Here is a 26,483-nt window from a genome sequence, read left to right on the forward strand (position 1 = left end):
TAATTCAAGTAACCATGTATCACCAAGCAAAGTTACCACACTATTATTAACTGTATTCCCCCTCACATTTTTCAAACATCCCTTCAACTCCACCCTTTGGCAACCAACTGTTTGTTCTTTGTTTCTGTGAGTCATATTTACTTTTTGTTTGTTTGTTTTCATGTTGTTGTTTTTTAAATTTCCAAATACAGCTGAAATCATGTGGTATTTTTATTTTTCTATCTAACTTATTTCACTTAACATAAAACCCTCTAGGTCCATCCATGTTATCTCAAATGACAGAATTTTATTTTTTTATTGCTGAGTAATTATCCATTTCTTAACCCATTCATCTGTCTATGAACACCTAGGTTGCTTCCATGTCTTTACTATGATAAATAATGCAGCAATGAACATATCTTTTTTAAATTAGTGTTTTTGTTTTCTTTGGATAAATACCCAGAAGTAGAATTACTGGGTTGTATGACAATTGTATTTTAGTTTATTGTGTAATCTTCATACTGTTTTCTACAATAACTGCACCAATTTGAATCCCCATCGAAAGTGCACGAGGGTTCCCTTTTCTCCACATCCTTGCCAACACTTATTTGCTTTGTTTTTATAGTATCCATTCTGACCAGTGTGAGGTAGTATCTAATTGTGGTTTTGACTTGCATTCCCCTGATGATTAGTAATGTTGAGCACTCTTTCATGTCTGTTTGCCATCTTCATGTCTTCTTTGAAGAAATGTCTTTATGTCCTCTAACCTTCTTTGATCAGAATATTTCTTTTCTGTTATTGGACTATAAGAGTACATTATATATTTTGGATATCAGTCCTGATTGTGTATATATCCTTTGCAAATCTTCTCCCATTCAGAAGGCTGTCTTTTGTTTTTCGGTGGTGTATGGACGATTGTTAATTTGCTAAAGTTTCATGTGTTTCTTTTTGCTTTTGTTTCCCTTGCTCTATGAGACATAGTCAAACATATTATTCAGTCTTGTAAGGTTGTATACATTCCTTCCATGCCATTCAATTTGTTGGCATATAATTATCTAAAATAATAAAAGCATAATACACAAATCGACTGCATGGCTGAACAGTGGAATGACTGTCCGAAGACCTTCCAGACAAAGCCAGAGCTATGAGGGCCAGCCGAGGCAGCCAGGGCTGTGAAGGTCTACTCTTGCATGAATTTCCTGCATCTGGCTTCTATTTAATGCTATTATTTAACTAGAGGCCCAGTGCATGAATTTGTGCACAGTTGGGGTCTGACAGGCCCACCCCAATCAGGGCAGATCAGGGCTGGTCCTGTTGGTGGGAGGTTGGCCAAGCTGGCCCGCCCCCATCAGGCATGATCAGCTGCAGGGACAGCTGTGGGCAATTGGCTGGTGGGCCCCACCCCTGATTGGGGTGGGGGCTGATCTGGGGTGGGGCCTGCCATGGTGAGGGGCTGTGGGCCGTGGGCCAGCCAGCCCCACCTCCATATGGGGAGGGGGGCCAATCAGGGGCCAGTGGCCTGGGGGAGGGGCAATGGGTGGTTGGCTGGCTGGCCCTGCCCCTGATTGAAGTGGGGTCGGGCAATCAGGGGTGGAGCTGGATGGAGGGAGGGGCCACAGGCAATTGACCAGCCAGCCTTGCCCCTGATCTGGGTCGGGGAGCAATCTAGGGTGGGGCCCGGTGGGAGGAGGGGCTGCAGGAAGTTGGCCAGCTGGCCCCACCCCCTGATTGGCCAGTTTGCTGGCCACAGTGGGTGTCTTAGTGACAGGTCATTCTGGTCGTTATGGTGTTAGGGTTGCTGGCTTTTTATATATATAGATGATTCTTTGTATTTCTGTGGTGTTGGTTGTAAATGTTCCTCTTTCTTTTCTGATTTTAATTGGGGCTCTCTTTTTCTTGATGTATGCAGCTAGAAATTTGCAATTTTATGTATCCTTTTAAAGAACCAGTTCTTAGTTTCATTGATTTTTTTTCTATTGTTTTTTGTGGTGTTTTTGTTTGTTTTTTCAGTTTCTATTTTATTTATTTCTATTCTGATCTTTATTTCTTTCTTCTATTTACTTTGAGCTTTGTTTGTTCTTCCTTTCCTAGGTCCTTTAGGTGTAAAGTTAGATGGTTTATTTGGGATATTTTTTGTTTGTTTCTCCACATGGGCTGTATAGCTATTAACTTCCATCTTAGAACATTTTTTTGCTGCATTCCATAAATTTTAGAAATTTTCATTTGCCTTAAGATAGTGTTTGATTTCTTGTTGATCCATTTGTTATTTAGTACCATGTTGTTTAGTCTCAATATATATGTGTATATTTTTTCTTTTCCAAATTTCTTCCTCTGTTTGATTTCTAGTATCATGCTATTATGGTCAGAAAATATGCTTGATATAATTTCAGTCATCTTGAATTTATTGAGTCTTGTTTTGTGGCCCAATATGTGGTGTATCCTGGAAAATATTCCCTTTGCACTTGAGAAAAATGTCTATTCTGCAGTTTTTGAGTGAGATGTTCTATTAATGTCTATTAAATTGATGTGATCTAATGTGAATTTAATGCTATTATTTCCTTACTAATTTTCTTCTTGGATTATTTATCAAATGAGGTAAATAGATATGGGACCTATATCAGATATATGATTTGCAAGTATTTCTCATCTGTGAGTTGTCTTTTTATTTTCTTATTAGTGATTTTTAATCCACAAACTTTAAAAAATATTTTTTAAAAGTCCATGGTTTTCTTTTGTCACTTGTGTTTTTGGTATCATCTAAGAAATTGTCTAATCCAAGGTCATGACAATTTGACCATCTTTTCTTCTGAGAACTTTATAATTTTAGCTGTTACAGGTAGGTATTGATACATTTGGAGTAAATCCTTCTAGAATAAATAAGATGAAAGTCCAAAAATGTATTTTGCATGTTTACAGATTGCTATCAAATTGTTCATTGCTTTTTAGAACTTCTTTCCTTTTTTAAAAAATAAAAAATAATAATTTTTAATTTAGTTGTCTCGGCATCATTTGTTGCAAAGACCCTTCATTCTCAATTAAATTGCCTTGGCATCTTTGTCAAAATAAGTGTTTTTATTATAGTACACTTAATTTTATTCCATTTATTTCTATTTTTATTTTTATTCCAGGTCCATGCTCACTTATATGCTATAGCTTTGTAAGCTTTGAAACTGAGAAGTGTGAGTTCTTCTAATTTGTGTTAATTTTTCAGTATTGTTTTCTCTATTTTGCTTTGGGCCTCTTGCATTTTCATATAAATTTTAAGACCAGCTATAAATGCCTGCAGAAAAAAATATGTTAAAAATTGATAAGAATTTTTTATTTAATCTGTTGATCAGTTCAGAGTGTTGCCATCCTAACAGTATTGTCTTCCAAAACCATGAACACATTATGTCTTTCTATTTATTTAGATCTTCTTTAATTTTTCCAGCAATGTTTTGTAGTTGTCATTGTACAAGTCTTGCACTTTTGTTAACATTTTTCTATCTATTTATATTATTCATGACTATCTAGTTTTCTTAACATTGCTTTTAGATTGTTCATTGCTTTTTTAAAACTTTTTTTAAATTTAAAATTAAAAATAATCAGTTATAGATTACATTCAATATTATTTTTTATTTGTTTCAGGTGTACAGCATAGTGGTTAGAAATTATATACTTTACAAAGTGTTAATTACTAAGTATAAAAATAAAATTGAATTTTTATAAATTGATCTTGGACACTGCACCCTTGCTGAACTCAATTACTATCCTTGGTGTGTGTGTGTGTGTGTGTGTGTGTGTGTGTGTGTGTTCTTTATGTTTTTCTACATATATGTTCATGTCATCTGTAAATAAAGATCATTTTCTTCTTTCTTTCCAGCCTGGAAACATTTTATTTCATTTTCTTACATAATTGCTCTAATACAATATTGAATAAAATTGCCAAGAGTGACATCCTTGTCTTGTGTCTAAATGTAAGAGGAAAGTTTTCCATCGTTCACTATTAAATATAATGTTAGTGATGTGATTTCCTTAAATATTTTCTATCCTTACCTCTAGATATACTTATTGATTTTTAGAGAGAGTAAGTGGGAGAGAGAGAGATATGAGAGAGATACATCAATCCATTGACTTCCCTATGCATTCCGACCTGAGATCCATCCTGCAACCTAGACTTGTGCTGACTGAGAATGGGACCCACAACTGTTTTGGTGCATGGGAGATGCTCCAACCAACTGAACCACCTGGCCAGTTTTTTGTTTGTTTGTTTGTTTGAGGAAATTTGGAAAAAATTCAACAGACTTTCAAATAATAAATTTTTATTTTTCTATTTATAAAAATGCATCAATGTTATATTAAAATAAGCAAACACCTAAACAGAACCATTACTAATATTCAATCTTGTATATGTCAAGAGGAAAATACTGGGCTTTAAGGTTTATACTCCAGTTTTCACTTTTGTAGATAATGTTGTGGTTAATATATCTGAGTATACTTTGTTTTTTTCTTAGTATGAATTATTTCCTCAAAGATTTATAGAAATGTAATCAGAGGACATAAACATTATGTATGTCTCAAGTTCTCTCTTATCTATCATCTTTCTATCCAACTATCACCTTTGTCTGTATCTATTTTTATACATAATTTTTCTTAATATATCTGTATGTAATACTTTAAAAATTTGCCTGCGTAGTGTTGAAATCATTTGCTTTATTTAATGATTCATGAATCAGGCAGCATTCTATATAGCAAACAGAGAGGAGCTTCAAGGGCTTCAAGAAGGGACAGCTTTAAAGGCAGGACAAGGATGTCATGAACCACAACAAAGGCAAAAAGAATTATTTCAGGAAAGTAGCTTCTATTTGGGGGACAAAGGGTATATAAGGAGGATTATGTTATCTTCTTTGGTGACCAAAAAGCCCATGTGGCATACAACCACCTTAGTGCTGACCAGAAACTTCCAGACTGACCAGGTAACACTACTCTCCTGGCAGAGGCTGTGACTGAGATCAGGTATCACATTGCTGTTTGGTGGTGTAGGCTTAGTCCAGGAACTCAATTTTGGGCCTATTGTAGCTTTTTAACAGTAAATACATATACAAAATTAAAGTATATTTTCAGGAATTTTTGTTTCAATCTATTCCTGGGAGTATCTTGCCAATTTTAATATTAATTTTGTTTTTTATTCATATTTACAAATTTAATAAGTATTGATTGCATAAAAGTGTTACTTTGATTTGACATTTCTAGTTTAAAATTTATTTTGCACTACATATATTTTCACTTATGTGAGCTATTTTATTTTCTTTTGTGAATGTCCTTTACACATCTATTATATGGTTGCGACTTTCTCTTAAATCATTTGAGCACTTATTAGTAAAATCATTACTCTTTTGTCTATCACGCCTAGAAGACTGAGTCTTTTTTAATACATTAGAAATTATACTTCTAATTCATTATCATCTCCTTCAAAAACAGTCCTAATGGCAAATTACACTTATTTCGGTGATGGTTCCACTTACATTGATGCTGTGAAATACTTGTACTCTGACATTGTTTCAAGCTATAAACCATAGAATCAACCCCACCTTCTTCCATTGCTGTGAACCCAACTCAGTGTGACCAGCTTGATTACTCACTTTTTCCCAAATATGATTTTTGAAATGACTTTTCTGGCCATTTCCAAACTAAAATCCACCTTGAAAGGATGAGTATTTGTTGTTTTGGATGGTATCAAAAGGATGAGATATTAATTCTAAAATACATTTGTTGGAAAGTAAAAGAGGTATAAACTCTTTTAAGGAAGCTTAGCATTGTCAGAAAAATTTAATCTCCCTCCAAATATGACTAATTAGAATGCTAAAATATCTATTATGTTTTCTGATTTATTTAAATAGGTATGTAAAATATGTAGAGTAATTTATTGGAGTACAAATAGTTTATTCTTTTTCAAATTCTTCTTTTCTTGCCCTAGCTGGTTTGGCTCAGTGGATAGAGCATTGGCCTGCGGACTGAAGGGCCCCGGGTTTGATTCTGATCAAGGGCACATGCCTGGGTTATGGGCTTAATCCCCAGCAGTGGGTGTGCAGGAGGCAGCTGATCAATGATTCTCATCATTGATGTTTCTCTCTTTCCCTCTCTCTTCCTCTCTGAAATCAATACAAATATATTTTAAATCTTTCTTTTCTTTATAATAAATACACTTGCTCACTCATAAAATGCTATTTATCTATATTTCATCAATAAATTTACACAAAACTATTGACCTTTTTACGAATCTTAAGAAATAACTTTTATATCTAGACCTTGTGAGGTGATATCACTTTAGTAACTTTAAAAAATAAGGTGTGTTTTTTTTGTTAGCTTAATTTATGTACCATTTTTGAACCAGATAAACATAACTTTATTTAGTATATATTGTGTGTAAGATTCTACATATTCTTAATCAGACACAGATAATTATGAATAAAATTCTTGGGCACCAAAACACACAAGGAAGTTTTTGTGCATCCTAAGAGATAGCTGGAACTGGTTACCTAGTGGCCCTCTCTTTCAAGGCCTTCTCTTTCAATACTGAACCTAATATATTAAAAATACAGATAATCCAGGCTTTTGTGTGTCATCCCAAACAGACTGCTGCCCTCAACATCCTTAGAAATGTTTCCCTTTAACTTTCCACTTTTCCAAAGGCTTCGACTTACACTGCTGACACTCCACTGTGGTCCCCAGACATTGCCTTATCTGTGCACGACAGAGAGTCGAGCCTTTGATAGTTACATTCCTCTAGACAAGAGAACACGTTTCAAACATCAAATCAGGAAAGTCATTTCCTTTGAGGAACAGGGGAAGTGTTGGCAGAAGTGTTAGAGAAAAGATGCTTCCTGAAACACTTTGCAGGTAAAGTCAAGACAGAGACAAGGTATTGGGGCAGTTCTTTTCATCTGTGACTAAACATACAACCTCTACTGGCTGTCAACCATTTGTCAAATTCACTTTCTCTGGTAAGCAGGCCAGCCCACCTGGCAAGTGCTCTTGCTGGTGTGATAGAATCCTCATGGTCTCACCTCTAACCTGAGTCATAGACAGGGAGATGAAAAGACCGGGTTCAAGTGGGTAATATTAAAGAGGTTCATCCGAATGGGTCTTTAAAGCAAGGAGTACACATTGAGGTTAGCCATTGGAATGAAGAAATTGAGGCAGAGCGCAAAAGAAGAGCAGAAGGTCAGTCATGGAAAATGGAAAAGAAGTGTTACCTTACATTTATTGAAGGTAATCTGGCCAGGTTAAAGAATCCAGGGCAAATTGCATAATAATCAGTAGTCCCAAAGAGTATTTTACTTTGAAATTAATGGAGATTGACAGACATTCATCCATCAAATGCCTATTATATCACGTATAATTTAATTTATATTATCAATACTGACGTGGAAACAATAAATATACTGCTCTGAGAGATGATCTTTGCAAGGAAGAGTAATCCGGAAAATTTAGCATAGTAACTGCAATGATAGAGCAAGGGAAGAAACAGAGGAAGGATGCATCGTAGACTTGGGGGCGGGGGGACCCTAAGAGTAGGCAACAACTGTGCTAGAGTAGCAGGGGACACTGTCACTCTAAAGAAAACCTCTGGAGAATGCCTGCACACTTTGCCTTTTGATATACAAACAGGAGTACCGCAGGACACACTTATCTGCTACAATGTTCTTACTTCATTTCACCAAATCTATCCAAAATAAACATTGCTATGGACATTCATTTCCCAGTGTATACTGATCACCATGTTGAGGAGAGAATTATGAAGGAAGAAAAAAGGGAATTAATATTGTGTTTATTATGTATCTAGGACTACCTTACCCATAGGGTGTCTCAATCACAAGACTCTCCTCTGCATAAATGTTGCATGTACTTCACACCTGAGAAACTGAGCCTTACCTAGTTAAGCAGCTCAATCAGGGAACATATAGAAGGTGAGGAATGCAGCTCTCTGTGCTTCCAGAGTCTTAGAAACTGAGAAATGCCCTGTCTGGAGGAAAAGCTCTGGTCTTCCAACCACTGGTTGGGGCATCAGCCGCTAACCAATTTTGTACATTAAGGAAGTCACTTGATTCCTCTGACCTTATGCAACTGCTTTGTAAAGCAAAGCTATCAACCCAAAGGTGCTATAAATATGGAGGTATACAGAAAGTTATTTTTATACCATTTGTGACACAAAGTGTATGCTCCAGGGCTGGATATAGATAAAATTGCTCTGCTTGTGAAACAAGAAAAAAATAATAATTTGGTGTTCCTTCAGAGTATAAATAGAGCAAGTGGTATAATTGAAAATAGGAAATCCAAGAATAGACCCCTCTTTCCAATTCCCCAAATTTTTGGTAAAGTTATTAAACTCATAAAATACTTGGGTAAAGTTGGTTTATTTTGTTTTTAATAGGAGGGAATAACTAATAAAGTGGTCTAACTTTAGGGCTGGATTGAGAAGGGATAGAATTGAAGCAGGATATGTGACTTAAACAAAAAGATTAGCTTGAGGAAGGGCCCCTGAGCTGAGGTCAGACCACCTTTCCAGAGAGACACAGTTGACATTTTGCAAAATGCTACAAAAATTGTAATATAAAACAGACAGAATGAGCACATTTTCAATAGAGGGTAATACTACCATGAGTTTGTGGTGCTTGGCCTCATTATGAGGGGTTGAGGGTGTTGATGTGAATTTAAGTCTTTGGTTCTGTATTTTCCCACTTATCACAAAAAGAGAAATAGAGAGGAAAAATGAAGGCTGCAATCCTCTATAATAAAAGGCTAATACGTAAAACGACTAGTTGCTATGAAGCACACTGATTTCCAGGGGGCAGACACTCAATGCAAGAACTGCCTTCTGGTGGTCAGTGTGCTCCCACAGGGGGAGCACCATTCAGCCAGAAGCCCTGAGCAGCGATCATGGCTGGCAAGTACACAGTGGCGGTGGCAGGAGCCTCTCCTGCCTCCACCACAGAGCTAAAGATGTCCCTGCGGGGAGCGGGCCTAAGCTGTCAGTCAGACATCACCTGAGGGCTCCCAGACTGCAAAAGGGTGCAGGCCGGGCTGAGGGAACCCCTGAGTGCACAAATTTCATGCACCGAGCCTCTAGTAATACCATAAGAATAGAGGGTAACATTGAGCTAATGCGCTGAACCTGGAATATTTTTGCAGATTAGGGGTCCAGTGCAGATGGACAATGAAGTGCAACCACAGAGCCATGCATGCAGCCATCTGTCTGCCCCAAAGAAGCATGTTTTAGGGTCAGAGATGCAAATTCAAAAGAAACACTGCCTTATTGCAGGCTTGCTTTGAGGCAGTTCAAGGGTGTACCATATCCCCCTACATCTCCACAGAACATGTCTCAAATTCTTATATCAATGTCCATATTCCCACAAGATTGCAGAACAGAAGTAGTGATAGCTGTGCAAGCTCGGAAGGAGACACAAAATTCAAAGTACAAACTTATACCTGATAAAACGGTTTTAGACTGGAAGATTGTCTATGAAATACAAATGGCATTATGCCATCCATCAGGCAGAAGGACATCATATACTACTTGAACAAAACATTTTATAAAAATTCAACAGGAATCAAGAAGACATTCACAATGAAGCAAGAACATAAGTATGTATGGAATATTTAGGAATGAAGAGACACCATCATGAGTTGAAATAAAAAATGGATTAAATAAAAAAAAATGAAAAGGAAATTGAAAATATTTATGTAGAATTTACTTTCTTTTTTGGAGTTAAGAGTATAAATAATTCTACAGATATTTAAAATAAAGGTGAAGGGGAAAAATAAACTCCAAGGGATCTAGAAACAGAGTGATTTGGGTTCTCTGGCAATGTCTACCACAACTGTAAAGACAACCATAAGCACATGTTAAAGCAAAATGTATGAGACTCACTACCCACTTACGGGTGCGCCTCAATTTGTTGTAGGCTAAGAAATGCTTCAGAAAACAAAAGGCCTATTTTTAAGGGTCAAGGATCTGGGCTATATTGTTTTAAGGCTGATCTTGCAAGATGGGGAATTGGTTGGGACTCAGCAGAGCTTTTACCCAACACCTTTGGGTTGTTGGGCATGGAAAGTCAAGATCTCTAAAGTTATTAGTCTTGATCAGTTAGCTATTTTAATTGGTTCACAGTTTTATCTTAAGAAAAAGTATTTTCCAAAGCAAAGAATAAATCATGTTTGTTTATTCTCAATATCATTTATTACAAGAGCAGGGAATTTAGTTGGTTTTAGTTCTCAATAATTTGGCTTTTATTTCTAACTAGATATTTTTCTTTTCTTCTTCTTCTCTTTTTTTAAAAGAATGCGATCAGAATTTTCCTTACATGAAGTTTTGGTCATTAATTTTTCATGAAAGCAGTTCTCCTTTCTTCTTTATTGAAGTAAAAGTGTCAAGTAATATCCTTTTAGTTTTAGGTATGTATCATCATGATCCAATATTTACATACATTATAAAATAATCACCACAATAAGTCATTATTATATTTCACAAAGTTATTATAATGTTATTGACTATATTTTGCTTCTATACATTATAGCTTCATAGTTAATTTGTTTACAACTGGAATTTTGTACTCTTAATTCCCTTTAGCTATTTTTCTAAACCCAACCCCATCACCCCTCTGCTAACCACCAGTCGGTTTCCTGTATATACGAGTCTGTTCCTATTTTGTTTTGTTTTGTTTTTTAGATTTCACATGTAAGTGAAATCATACAGTATTAATCTTTATCTGACCTATTTTATGTAGCATAATACCCTCTAGGTCCATCTATTATCACAAATGTCATGAGTTCATTTTTTACAGATAAGTAATATTCCATTGTATATATCTAAACCACTCCTTTATCCATTCAACTTTCAATGGACATTTGCTTCCATAACTTGCTTCTATAACTTAGCTATTGTAAATAATACTGGAATAAACATAGGGGTGCATATATCTTTTCCAATGACTATTTTTATTATATTTGGATGGATACCCAGTAGTGGAGTTGCTGGATCATGTGGTAGCTCTATTTTTAATTTTGTGAAGAAATCCATACTGTTTTCTATAGTAGCTACACTAACTTACATTCCCACCAGCAGTGTACAAGAGTCCCATTTCTCCACATCCTCACCACCACTTTTTTGTATTCTGTTTTTGTTGTTGTTGTTTTGATGATAGCCATTATGAAAGGTGTGAGGTGATATCAACAGGGGCTTTTATTTGCATTTATTTGATGATTGGAGATGTTGAACATAGTTTCATATACCTGTTGGCTACCTGTGTGTCTTCTTTTTAAAATGTTTATTCAAGTCCTCTGCCCATTTTTTAAAAATTCTTTATTGATTAAGGTATTACCTATGTGTCCTTATCTCCCCATTGTCCCCCCCCCACTCCCCTGCTCATGCCCTCATGCCCTTAGTGTCTGTGTCCATTGGTTATGCTTATATACATGCATACAAGTCCTTTGGTTGATCTCTCACCCTCCCCTTCCTTCCCTCTGAGGTTTGATGATCTGATTGATGCTTCTCTGTCTCTGGATCTGTTTTTGTTCCTCAGTTTATGTTGTTCATTATATTCCACAAATGAGTGAGATCATGTGATATTTATCTTTCTCTGACTGACTTATTTCGCTTAGCATAATGCTCTCCAGATCCATCCATGTTGTTGCAAATGTTAGGGGTTCCTTCCTTTTTATAGCAGTGTAGTATTCCATTGTGTAGATGTACCACAGTTTTCTAATCCACTCTTCTGCTGATGGGCACTTAGCCTGTTTCCAAATCTTAGCTTTTGTAAATTGTGATGCTATGAACATAGGGGTGCATATATCCTTTCTGATTGATGTTTCTAGCTTCTTGGGATAGATTCCTAGAAGTGGGATCACTGGCAGCCATACGAGCAGAACTCTACCCATTTTAAAAATTGATTTGTCTGTTATTTGTCATAATAAGTTATGTAAGTTCTTTGCAAATTTTGGATATTGACACCTTATCAAATGTATCATTTGCAAATATCTTCTCCCATTCATTAGGTTTTCTTCTTATTGTGCTAATGGTTTTCTTTGCTGTGCAAAAGTTTTTTAGTTCAATGTAATCTCATTTGTTTATTTTTGCTTTCCTTGCCCTTGTCAAGGAGACTGGTCCAAGAAAAAATTGCTGGCTCATGTCAAGTAGCTTACTATGTTTTCTTCTAGGAATTTATGGTTTCGGGTCTTACATTCAAATTTTCAATACAATTTTAATATATTTTTGGACATGTTTTAAAATAGTGGTCCAGTTTCTTTTCATTTTATTTTTATTTTTTTTTACATGCAGCTGTCCAGGTTTTCTGAACACAATTTATTGGAGACTGTCTTTTACCCATTGTATAATCTAGTCCCCTTTGACTATACATTTGTGGGTTTATTTCTAGGTTCTCTATTCTGCTCCTTGGATCTGTGTGTGTTCCTGGGCCAGTACCATACTGATGGTTATAACTTTGTAGCATAGTTTGAAATCAGGGAGTGTGAGGCCTACAGCTTTATCTTCTTTCTCATGTTGACTTTGGTTACTTGTGACCCTTTGTGATTTTATACAAAATTTAGTATTCTTTGTTCAATCTCTCTGAAAACTGCCATTGGCATTTTTTAACAGGGATTGCTTTGTGTAGTGTGGACATATTAATGATAGTAATGCTTCCATTTCATGAGCATGGTATATCTTTTCATTTATTTTTGTTATCTTCAATTTCTTTTATCTTTGTCTTATATTTTTTAATATGTTATTTTTTATTGATTTCAGAGAGAGGAAGGGAGAAGAAGAGATAGAAACATCAATGATGAGAGAGATTCATTGGTTGGCTGCCTCCTGTATACCCCACACTGGGGACAGGCCCACAACTGGGGCATGTGCCCTGACAGGGGATCAAACCTTGACCTCCTGGTGCCTGGGTCAACACTCACTCAACCACTGAGCCACACTGGCCAGGCAGGTTGATGTTCTTTATTCTCCATACCTTTAATCTTTTTTCTCATCATATTTTTTTCTTTTCTATATAACATATTTTCTACAAGAAGTAAATAATACTTTCAAAAGTGAAAAATAGATATTTACAGAAGTGTGGACTAAAAAGGTTTAGGTGATAAATTCTCCACAGTCTTTTTGAAACATTTTTTCTCTGATAAAAATGAGCCACGTAGGTGAATTTTAAAAATCAATTCTCTTGGCGAAACTGGTTTGGTTCAGTGGATAGAGCGTCGGTCTGCAGACTGAAAGGTCCCAGGTTCAATTTCTGGTCAAGGGCATGTACCTTGGTTGCGGGCACGTCCCCAGTGGGGGGTGTGCAGGAGGCAGCTGATCGATGTTTCTAGATGTTTCTAGCTCTCTATCCCTCTACCTTCCTCTCTGTAAGAAATCAATAAAATATATTTTTAAAAAATAATTTAAAAAAATCTATTCTCATTTTCCCTATCACTTTTTGAAATAGGTGTAGTTTTGACAGAGGTAAAGGTCTCACTTTAATTTTATACAAAAAGACAATGAAAGACATACAAAAGGCTCCGGCCCCCCTTCCCTACCTTAACCTGTACATGTGTCCAGTTAGTGAGTGAGGAAGTGCTGGCAAAAGGAAGCAGAGCTGGATAATGTGATCATGAAGCCCTGCAGCAGCCTCTCACTGAGCCCCTATCCATTTCACTGAGCCCTGCATCTGTCTCACTGGACCAGCTCTCCCTCGCCCTGTGTGCTGCTCAAGCCATTGTTTGTAGAAAACCTGGGAGAGTGGAGAACCTCTTCAGTAGTCAGTTCACAGGTGGCTCCAGAGGTTCTGTCTCAGTCACCCTCATGGGAATGACATACTCTGGCTTCCACTTTCAAGAGCAAGCCCGATGTCATGGAAGGCAAAATGCCTACATAAATTTTTGGGATTTACAGCCAATTTTATTTTGCCAACTTAAGAAATCTAAACACGGAAGTGAAACTTTGATGTCTTTATTTCACATTCACTGGATGTGATGAAAAGCTGCGGATATTGAAGAGGAAGGAGTTGGAGGGACTGTTTTGTGAGTTGTTGTTAGCATTTGTCATAACCAATATCAACAAGTCCAAGTGTAATTCAGAATAACACATCTGCAAATGAATTAAAAGTGACTAACTTCATGATTCTCTGTGTGTTTAGAGTGCGTGATTGACAATGCTTGTAGATGAAACAAATTCCCTCCTACTAAGTCTTGGCAGTATCGATAAGTATGTTATGATCAAATGAAATAATCATAATCATCTCATTATTTATCTTTAGTAAAATAATATCTTTAATAAAGTCAACTAATTCTTTAGAAGATGTAAAAACTACAGATAATGTATTTCTCTTATCAATACATGTACACACTCAATGATTTTAGCATTTTTCTTGAGAAATATGCCTTGAGAATTATTGATCAATAGTATCACAATCTTAAATATCATGGAAAAGAAATAGTTAAGTACTACTGAGAGTTGTTATATGATGTGTCTTCTCAATGCTGTTGGCTTTCAGAGTCTTATCACATTGTTTGATGTCTGATCATAAAGGTGGCTGTTTGGCTTATTTTTATATAACTCACTCATTCCAAAACCCAGGCTGCCATTCTTCACCAATGTTTTTTGACCATTGTTTACTCTCACGTGGAGCATGTCTTTCAGCTTCTCTGCCATGGGTGACTGCATTAGTTTAGAGAAAGGAAACTGTTGTCCACTGGGCTTAAGGGAATAAACAAAAGAGCACTCTGGCTGGATAACTCAGCCTTTATCTTGCTGTCAATTTTAATAGCTTTCAGCTTTCTAGGTCCAGCCTTCGATTTCTCCTCATTGCAAATGTATTCTGAACCTTCTCAGTCTAGCTCTCTTAGCAGTCTACACCCCACTTCTTAGCAATAGATTTTATGTCAAGTGAACACATACCACACTGTCAGTAATTGACTACATTTGATTTTTCTGTACATATTCCATTACTCCTTAAAAATACTTGTGAGCATACCTACTGTATGCCAGTCAGTCTTGTCTAGGAGGTCAAGATACATCAGAAAACAATCAAAGAATGTGTCTTATAGTATGGTGGAGAAGACAGAAAGGAAACATCTAGTAAGTAAGTTTTGCTCATTATGGTTTTGGTAAGTAATATAAAGGCACTATGGCTGTTCCTAATATCTCATAGTATTTTCCTATTGCTGTCTATTAATCAGGACATGTGTAATTGTAATTCCACTTTCAAACATTTCCTACTTCAGTGGCTTTCTGGACACCTCATCCTTTGGGCTTTCCTCTTATATAAGTGATGCAGCCTTGTCAGAATTGTCTAGGGGACTATTCTCTTCTCTAACTCAATCTCATTTGTTCTCATATTTCCAATTGTGTATCTCCAAGTACTTCCCTATTCTGAACTCTAGATGCATAGATCCACCCGCCATTCAAATAGCTCCCTTGCACCAGCTCAACATGCCCAAAATAAAATGACTTTGTCCCCAAACTTGCCAAGCCCCCGCCTTTGAAATCTTAGTGGATAGCAACTCAATCCTTCCAATAGCCCCCAAACTTTAGATATATCACTGCAACATTTCTTCCTCTCACACCTCATAAATACTTTTCACTCCTTCATTACTGCTCCTTGCTCCAAACTATCACCCTGCCCATAACACTATTCCTACTTCTCCCATTATCTTGCTGGAATCTAGTCTCAACACAGAAGGCAGAGGCATTCTTTTAAAGCTAAAATCAGTGTATTCCTCTCCTCTACTCAACCTGACATGGTGGGTCCCTATTGAGCTCAGAAAAGACAAGATCCTCACAGTCATATGACACACTCCACTCCTGGCACCTCTGACCTCTTACTGTTCTTTTACTTGCCCACCAGCTCTGCCTTGCTCTTCTTGAACACACCAAGATCTAGCTGTGCCTTATTTCTGACTTTCTCCTTCAATATCTATACGGTTCCCTCTCTACTCCTTTACCTCTTTGTTCAGATGCCACCCTTTCAATAAACACTTGTATGAGGAACTGCTTAAATGCTACAAACTGTTGCACAGCTCTCACTACTGCACTCCAGCTGTTCTGACCCAGCTAACCTTTTCTTGTTGTCCAGAGCACCCATGGCTTTCTTTCATGCAACATAATTTACTTACTCTCTGTCCTTCTCATAGAATCCATGAGGGCATCAATATGGTTTCCAATTAGTGCATTGATACTCTGAGTGCTAGGAAGACTATCTGGCACAGAGTAGGTGTTCAAGAAACCTTCAGTAAATAAACAAATGAATGAAATACTATACTTAGTGATTATTTCTAAGGGAGGTAAGGCATGCCATAATCGTGATTAATTTCAAGAGTTTACTTTTAAAAACTATATTAATTTTTGGGTGACATTAGTTAATAGAATTATATAGGTTTCAGGTGTATAATTCTATAATATGTTATCTGTATACTGTATTATGCTCACCTCCCAGAGTCAGATCTCCTTCCATCACCATTTATCCCTCTTTACCCTCTTCTATCACCCTACCTCCCCTTTCTCTCTGGTAATCACCATACTGTTTTCTGTGTCTATGAGATTGTTTGTTTTTTAATCCCCCAAACCTCTCCCCTCTAATACCTGTAAGTCTGTTTTCTGTATCTATATGTCTGTTTCTATTTTTCTGTTTGTTTGTTAAAATCCTTTAAATCTTCTGGATTCAGACAGTGACTGCACTAGGAAGAATATCAGAAAAAAATAAATGAATTACATGAGAAGAGAAAAAAATTTAAGAAGATTATATAGTAGAACTTTAATTCTAAGAGTTGGAAGACACAGCTGTTTTCTTCCTAAGTCATTTCTCATTACCCTCCTTTTCACAGGGTATACCGTATGTTAGGCACACCATGCTTGCTGAACTAAACAAATTCCAGAAGAGCTATGAATTAATCACCAGCAATCTATTGGCCACAAAGTTGATATCACTCTAATTAGTGGTTCTTGAATGGATTTTTTTTTCAAAAATATATTAGAAATACTAATAGAGTATTAATAAAACAGGAGAGTTATTAATAAGGAATTTGTGGGAAAACTAATTTGGGAAATCCCTGCCTACTTTGCTACTGCTCATAAATGCATAATATGCATGAATATGTTAGAATTTAGAAATATATTTCTTTGCACAATAAGACAACTCATTTAGCAAAATTTAGCTGAGCATACTCCACATTTCTCACTCATCATTGTGCTGCAGAGGGCACAGTATAGGAAGCACCGGAAGGGATAGTCCTGAGTGGTTCCCTATAATAGTAATACTGATGGGAAGCAGAAGAAAGGCTAGGCTTTCAGTCCTAAAACCTGAATTTGAGGTCCAACTCTACTACTTCTTAGTACAGTTTCCTTAAGAAAGTCCTTTCTACATTGTGAGGCTCACCTTATTCATTTATCACATGAAGATCATAATAAACTTCTTTACCAACTGGCTGTGAGGATTATATGTGTCAATTGATAGTACTTCTATTTGTCTTCTTCTCATCTTTCTCTTCTTCCTTAAACAATTATTCCCTTTAGACAAATATAACAAACTTAAACATATAACAAGTGCAATCACATTAAATTATGTTATACATTGAAATTCCTAGGCCAGTAACCTCAATCCATCCATAGAAAAAGTAATACACATGAGTGTCCTCTATACCAGAGTCTGTGTTGTTGTGAAAAGAAAACTGACCATGGACTGGAGCTCTGCTACCAGAGGAACTTTCTCTAAAGAGAAGTAGCAGCCTGAGTTTTACCCAATCCTATCTCCCAAGGTGTTATTCTAAAGAAAGGCCACAATAGCACATTCACCAGCCAGGTTTTCCTCTAGGACCACAAGGATGTATTCCAATTATAACAATAGAGGGGAGTGCATTTATTGTTATTGATGAAATATTTTAGTTAGGATAATTGATTTAAAGCTATTTATTTTAAAATATGAATTGAGCATAAATTCTAGGGTCAATTTCTGGGTTCTCTGTTTTATTTCCTTGATCTATATGCCTATTCATGTGCCAGTAAAAGGCTGTTTTGAATACAGTAGTTTTCCAGTATAACTTAAAATCTGGTATTGTGAGTCCTCCAACTTTGTTCTTTCTCAAGATTGCTGAGGCTATTGGGGGTCTTTTTTGGTTCCATATAAATTTTTGGAGTGTTTGTTCTAGATTTGTGAAATACGCTATTGGTATTTTAATGGGGATTGCACTGAATCTATAGGTTGCTTTGGGTAGTATAGGCATTTAAACGATGTTGATTCTACCATGAACACAGTATCTTATTTCATCTATTAATATCTTCCTCTATCTCTTTTTTCAACATCCTGTAGTTTTCTGAGTACAGGTCTTTTACCTCATTGGTTAAGTTTATTCCTAAGTATCTGAATTTTTTGTTGCCATGGAAAATGAGGGTATTTATTTTAGACTAGAGGCTCGGTGCAAGAAATTCATGCACCAGGGGTTGTGTCCCTCAGCCCAGCCTGCACCCTCTCCAATTTGGGACCCCTTGAGGGATGTCTGACTGCCTGTTTAGGCCCGATCCCATGGGCAGTCGGACATCCCTATCACAATCCAGGACTGTTGGCTCCCAACTGCTCGCCTGCTTGCCTGCCTGATTGTCCCTAACTGCTTCTGCCTGCCAGCCTGATCACACTCTAACCACTCCCCTACCAGACAGATTGACACCTAACTGCTCCCCTTCCATCCCCATTGCCCCTAACTGTCCTCCCTGCCAGCCTGGTCACCCCTAACTGTCCTCCCCTACAGGCCTGGATCCCCCCAACTGTCCTCCCCTGCAGGCCTGGTCATCCCCAACTGCCTTCCTATGCCAGCCATCTTGTGGCAGTCATCTTGTGTCCACATGGGGGCGGCCATCTTTACCACATGGGGGCAACCATCTTGTGTGTTGGAGTGATGGTCAATTTGCATATTACTCTTTTATTAGATATGATAGAGGCCTGGTGCACGTGTGGGGGCTGGCTGGTTTGCCCTGAAGGGTGTCCCAGATCAGGGTGGGGGTTCCCTTGGGGCATGGGTGGCCTGGGCAAGGGGCCTGTGGTGATTTGCAGGCCAGCCATACCACCCTGGTGACCCAAGTGGAGGCCCTGGTGTCTGGGATTTATTTATCTTCTATAATTGAAACTTTGTAGCCTTGAGCAGAGGCCAGGGCCGGCCAGAGTGGGCAGGAAGCTTGGCATCCTCCATTGCCGGGGAAACCCAAGCCTCCTGCTCACTCTGTGGCCACAGCCATCTTGGTTGGGTTAATTTGCATATTCTCTCCTGATTGGCTGGTGGGCATGGCTTGTGGGCATAGCAGAGGTATGGTCAATTTGCATGTTTCTCTTTTATTTATGTTGACTAGTGGCCCAGTGCACAAAATGTGTGCCCATTAAAAGGGAATTAATTAGAGGAAATATTTGATATTGCTATTTGCCCTTTATAATAGAAGTGTTAGAGATGAAAGAAAATTAGTAAAATGTATATGAAAATCTCCCTTCTGTCAGAGTCTGGGGCATGCTGTGGGGCCCAGAGTCAAGTCCCCACCCACCCAAACGCATCTCCAAATCGTGCGAGACCCAGACCCGGACAGCCCCAACCCCGTCAAGCCTCATAGGGCAAGGGCACAGCCTCAGGTCCCCCAGCCCCAGCGGTGGGGCAGGGGATGCAAAAGAGCTGCTACTGATGCTAACCATGTCGAGTCACACTCAACATCCGAGTGCAAAAGGTTAAGTCCTTCTTTCTACTTTCTCTGGGTTTTTCTTATTATTCTCTTTCTAATTCTTTAAGTTGTAGTGTTAGATAGTTTGTTGAAGTGTTTTTTGTTTTTAGAGGTAAGCCTGTAATGCTGTGAAGTTCCCTCTCAGGACTGCTTTCCCTGTGTCTCATAGCCTTTGGGTGATTGTGTGTTCATTTTCATTTTTTCCAAAATGTTTTTTTTTTTAATTTCTCCCTTCATTTGTTTGATAACTAATTTATTGTTTAATAACCTGCTATTTAGCCTCCATGTGTTTGAATGTTTTTGAGTGTTTGTATTCTAGTTGATTTCTAATTTCATATCATTGTGATTAAGAAGATGCTTAATATGATTTCAATATTCTAGAACTTGTAGAGACTTAGTTTGTGTCCTAAGGTGTGGTCTATCTTTGAAAATGTCCCATGTGCACTTGAGAAGAATGTATATTCTTTAGCTTTGGGGTGAAATGTTCTATAAATGTCAATTCCATCTGATCTAGTGCATCTTTTAGGATCACTGTTTCCTTGTTGACTTTTTTTTTTTTTTGTCTAGAAGAACTATCCAGTGATGTCAATGGGGTGTTAAAGTTCCCTACTATGATTATATTGCTGTCGATCTATCTCTTAACATCCTCCAGATTTTTTTTTGTTTGTCTTTATACTTGGATTCCTGTATTGGGTGCATATATGTTTATCAGAGTCATATCCTCTTGTTGTATTTACCCCTTTAATAGTTGACAAAGGAGGCAAGAGCATAAAATGGAGTATGCCAGACTCTTCAATAAATGGTGTAGAGAAAATTGGACAGGTACATGCAAAAAAAATGAAACTAGACTCAAAATAGATAAAATACTTAAATGTAAATCATGAAACTATAAAAATCTTAGAAGAAACCAGAGGTAGCAAAATCTGAGACATCTCTTGTAGCAATATGTTTACCAATACATCTCCTAAGTCAAGAGAAATTAAGGAGAAAATAAACAAATGAGACTACACTAAAATAAAAATTCTCTGCACAGCAAAAGAAACCATCAACAAAATGAAAAGAGAGTCCACTGTATGGGAGAGCATATTTGCTAAAGATACATCTGATAAGGGGTTAATTTCCAAAATATTTAAAGAACTCATACAACTTAACAAAAGTAAGACAAACAATCCAATGGAAAAAAAAAATGGGCAAAGGACCTAAATAGACACTGCTCCAAAGTGGACATACAAGAAGGCCAACAGACTTGAAAAAATGCTCAAAGTTCCTAAACATCCGAGAGATGCAAATTAAAATGACAATGAGTTATCCCCTTACACCTGTCAGAATAGCTACCATCAACAAATCAACAAATGACAAGTGTTGGTAAGGACATGGAGACAAGGGGATATCTAGCACCCTACTGGCAGGAATGCAGACTGGTGAAGCCCCTTTGGAAAACAATAGTTTCCTCAAATAAATAAAAATAGGACTCCCATTTGAACCAGTGATCCCACTTCTAGGAATAAATCCTAAGAAACAACAAACAACAATCAGAAAGAATATATGCACCCCTATGTTCATAGAAGCACAATTTACAATAGCTAAGATTTGGAAACAGCCCAAGTGCCCATCAGTAGATGAGTGGGTAAACAAAGCTGTGATACATTTACACAATGGAATACTAAGAGGCTGTAAAAAAGAAGTAACTCTTACTATTTGCAACAGCATGGATGGACCTGGAGAGTATTATGTTAAGGGAATTAAGACAGTCAGAGAAAGATAAGTATCACATGATCTCACTCATATGTGGAATTTAATGAACAACAACAACAACAAAAAAAACTTATGAACAAAATAGATTCAGAGACATAAAAGCATGTAACAGACTGACAAATTTCAGAGGAAAAAAAGGTCGGGGTAGGGTGGAGAGATTAACAGGGGAACCTATATGCATATATGAATAACCCATGGCCACAGACAATAGTGTGGTGAAGGCCTGTGAGGGGATGGTGTTTGGTGGAGGTGGTCCATAGGAAAAAAAATCAAAGGGTACATCTGTAATACTTTTTACAATAAAGATAAATTACAATAAATAAAATAAAGTTATTTATTTTCTGAGCACACTAGGACACTTTCTAATCCTCTGTGTTTATAAACCTGCAAAGTAGGTAAAATTGTCCCACTTTCTAAATGCAGAAAGTGAGGCTCAAAGAGGACTAGTGAATAGATTCAGGTCACACAGCTAGTCAGTGGCTGATCCAGGACTGGAGCCTTCACCAGTCTGCTTCCAAAGCTCAGGCTTTTTAAATCCTTAATTCTAGACAATGGCAAACATGACATGAATCTTCTTAAAATTTATTAGTTCCCACCATAACCCACAGGAGGCCCAGAGCAAAACTGAGGAGCAGCTAGGATAAAACAAAATATGATGTAGGAACCTCTGTGCCTGCGGAGAAGAGAGATTCCTCTTGATATCACTATATTAAAAAGCGGACAATATATTCTCAAGATGTCTCTTGCATTGCCAAGAGGTTGCATACAGCTTTCACTGTATCAATCAATAATAAGGGAATAGCGTGCCTCCGGTGTTTGATTCTCACAGTGATTTATTCTGAACCTATCACACTGCTGGCAGAGGGGATCAGTGATATGCAGTGTGATAATTGCTATACCTGGTGCATATACACAACAGAGAACTATACAGAGAATATTTTTGGAATTGCAGGAAACGAGGCACAGTGACTATTTAAAAGCAATGATTGGGGGCTCATTAGGTTTCTTCTTTGCCACACAGAACATAACCACCATGAGGCATGGGATATTTTACTTCCTGTTTTGGCCTTTGTTAACTCCTATGTTCTCAGTACCTAGTGAGTACATGACGCATGATAGGCTTTTAATAAATGCTTGGTGACGATTGGGCCGATGATTGTCATCAGCAAGTGAATGCACATAGCTGGAACCAGTGCTCCCAGGTAGACAGGAGCCCTGGGCGCTGCACACGGTCTGTGAGGCAGACTCTGGCACAGAGTTTGGAGACAGCAGGACTATTGGTAGCAAAGCAAGGCAGAGGGAGGAACGGGGGCTTTGACACAATCGTCACCAAAACCTCAGCCAGTCTCCTGCGGACCTCTGGAGAAGGAGAGCTCATTGGAGTTGTCCAAACTGTGAGGAGAGGCTAGGTCTTGCCCAGACTCCCCCACAGAGGAAGCAGTCTTAGGTCACAGGTCCTGGGGAAGACAATCTTGGATAGGAAAGTTCTCTTCTACTAGGGGAATGTCCAGAGCGGGACTTGGCTGAAGACTGTCAGCGGCCAGTATCCCCCTCAGCTGAGCCAACGAGAGCCTCATTTGTGAAGGGAGGCCTGGGACTGGGGCGACATGGTTCCCACACAGGTGAGCATCATAGCTACGTCATTGGCATGTTAAGGTACAGGCCTGATGCCTATTCAGAGGAAAGGAAAAAGTAGTTGGAAGGTCAGAATGGCCCTTCAGGATAAGTTAGTTTCAGTGCCATACTCTAGCTTCAGGGACAGAGGAACACGAACTTTACCTTGTGAGAGCAAAGAGGAATAAGAGACATCTTGATGCAGAGGACTAGAGGCCTGGCTTCTGAATCCAGCTGGCCCCTGGGAATGAAGCTATACACAGACCCATGGCCTTCCTTTCACATATGAAAGCGATATGTTGGCAAACATTGATTGCTAAGGGCCTTGGGTGTTAGCTGTACTCCATCAGAAACACAAAAAGGATTTGGCTCCCTGATGCAATGGAAAATTATAAAATTCACAAAACCTTCTAAAATGCTTACTCTTTTATTATAGCCTCTTAATGACCTTCAGTCAAAGTACAATTAGGGAAAGAAATCAATTCCTGAAAGGGGACCAGCAGACAATTTCTGGGAGCACCCCGTGGGGCACTGAGAATGTGAGAGGACCTGTTCTTTCCATCAGGTATGCTACGTGCTTGGTGCAGGCTTAGGGGGACCAGGCTCTACACTTTTCAAGCATGCTATCATTCTGTTACATGGAAGAATAGCTGATTTTTTTTTCTTTCATATAAAACTGTTGTAAATACTGGCTGTATTAGTCTTTTAAGTTTACTAGTATACTGAAACAAACTATTGCAATAATAAATAGCAAGTTTGATTAATGCAATGCTGTGAATTAATATAAAAGAAATACGGGGAACAATGGCTTTAAAACTTAGCTTCTAAAACTTGATTATAGTAAGAAATCAGCAAATAAAACCTTGTGCTGAAATGGCATTTCCACCTGTCCACTGACATCCAGATGAAAATGTTTACCATAACGCTGTGCCTATGAGACCCTGAGGATAGCCACATTCTCACATATGCAGGTCAGAGGGAAAACTGGTACAACCTCTAAAGAAATCTTTTAAAATCATCAAAGTTAACAAATGTGCATACTTTGACTCAGCAATTTAATTTCTAGAAATTGATCCTAGAAATATACTTCACTTGAGAAAACTAATGAAACAAATTTGTTTAGAATCTTGTCTGTAATAAAAAAGTAAAAGATTAGAAACAACTCTATCAGTAGAATATTGAGATATAATTGAGTGCACACAGACATGGAGAAGAATGAGGACTTTATGTACACTAATAAAAGAGAAACATGCAAATTTATCATACCTCCGCTATGCCCACAAGCCACACCTACAACCAATCAGGATCGAGTATGTAAATTAACCCAAACTAGATGGCTGTGGCCACGGAGTAAGCAGGAGGCTTAGGTTTCCCTGGCAATGGAGGAAGCCAAGCTTCCTGCCCACTCTGGCCGGCCCTGGCCTCTGCTCAAGGCTCAAAGTTTCAATTATTGAAGATAAATAAATCCCAGATACCAAGGCCTCTGCTTGGGTCACCAGGGGGTATGACCGGCCTGCAAACCACCACAGGCCCCTTGCTCAGGCCACCCCATGCCCAAAGGGAACCCCCACTCTGATCTGGGACACCCTTCAGAGCAAACCAGCTGGCCCCTACTCATGCACCAGGCCTCTATCCTATATAATAAAAGAGTAATATGCAAATTGACCATCACTCCAACACACAAGATGGCTGCCCCCATGTGCACACAAGATGGCTTCCACAAGATGGGACCAGGCCTGCAATGGGAGGGCAGTTGTGGGTGATCAGACCAGCAGGGGAAGGAAGTTGGGAGGGACCAGGCCTGCAATGGAGGGCAGTTGGGGGTGACCGGGGCTGCGGGAAAGGGCAGTTTGGGGGGACCCAGGCCTGCAGGGGAGATTAGTTGGGGGGAGGAGGGCAGTTGGGAGGGACCAGGCCTGCAGGGAAGGGCAGTTTGGGGTGACCCAGGCCTGCAGGGGAGAGCAGTTAGGAGCAATCAGGCCTGCAGGGGAGGGCAGATAGGCATCAATCAGGCTGGCAGGGGAGTGGTTAGGGGGTTATCAGGCTGGCAGGCAGAAGTGGTTAGGGGCAATCAGGAAGGTAGGCAGGTGAACAGTTGGGAGCCAGCAGTCCTGGGTTGTGGGAGGGATGTCCGACTGCCCGTTTAGGCCCATTCCTACTGGGATCAGGCCTAAATGGGCAGTTGTACATCCCTCGAGGGGTCCCAGATTAGAGAGGGTGCAGGCTGAGCTGAGGGACACACACCCCTGTGCACGAATTTCATGCACCAGGCCTCTAGTATCTACACAGAAAGATATCTACACAGAAAGATATCTACACAGAAAGATATCCAAAATATGCTATTCAGTGAAAAAAGCAAGATGTAAAACAGTGGTTATGGGTGCTACCGTTTCTGTGACAAGGACAGCAATCTGTCTATAGGTCTACATTGTTGTTTAGGAAGGGACATCTCCGGAAAGGTACAGAGGAAGCGGGCATGGTCTAGGGAGAGAAGCCACATGGTTAGGAGGGAAATATTTACTCAAGGCACATTTAATTTTTAGTCATGTAAAATTATTGTCCGTTTAAATCAAATAAAATTTTCTGAATCTCTTGAAAGCCATTTATTTGAAGAAAAGCTGATTTAAGTAGAGGAGGGAAAAGAGAGGGAGGAGAAATGAGCTTGTGAGAAGCTCCAAGATGCCTCTCTGGGTGAGTCACTGTGGTCTCAGCAGCTCTTAGGGCTTCCCCAGAGCACTGTGGAATGCAGGGAGAGAAGGTGACTCTATAAAGCAACAGAGCTCTGCCCACCACCCAACTGTTTCAGGAGAGTCAGGGATGACACATAATCATAGTGTCTTTTAAGGACTTTGTATATTTTCACAGAAAACAGTCTTGGATTCCCCTGAGCCTAAAAGCAAGATAACTTGGGTTGGAATCAGGGGACTCTAGATCTAGTGGCAAATAGACAAGAAAATTGCTGTTATTAAACCATTTAATCTCATGGTTCTTAAATCTTCCTCTAGATTGGATGTAACTGAGGAACTTTTAAAAATATATATTCATGTCAGGATTCTCACCTCAGATCTATAAAAACAGAATCTCTAAAGGAGGAACATAAGCATTGTATTTTTAAATGCTTCAGGTAATTCTAAATAGGAGGCAGGGATATTAGAGACAAGCTTTTAAAAAGCTTGCTGCAGATTTTAGCACATAACAAGTGTTCAACCAGTGGTATGTATACCTCTATCACAGATATGTTTTTAAACCTCATTGTACACATGTAAGGCAGTCCTACTTATACCCATCATGATTATACTATCTGCACATCAAAATGAAACAGACAGTTCCCTCAGCTTAGTAGAAAGAGCACACATACAAGCCAGAGCCCTCTTGGTTCAGTTTCACTAGTTACCTGCTGTGTGGTCATAGGCATGGGTCAGTT

General features: G+C 38.5%; 1 protein-coding gene across 2 annotated transcripts in view; it reads left to right on the plus strand.

Annotated features, from left to right (window-relative positions):
• Window positions 1-26,483, plus strand: part of CNTNAP5 (contactin associated protein family member 5) — an 864,792-nt gene that overhangs the window by 304,518 nt on the left and 533,791 nt on the right. The gene's annotated exons all lie outside the window — the stretch shown is intronic.

The sequence above is a fragment of the Eptesicus fuscus genome, chromosome 11 (assembly GCF_027574615.1).
Source record: "Eptesicus fuscus isolate TK198812 chromosome 11, DD_ASM_mEF_20220401, whole genome shotgun sequence".
NCBI lineage: Eukaryota > Metazoa > Chordata > Mammalia > Chiroptera > Vespertilionidae > Eptesicus > Eptesicus fuscus.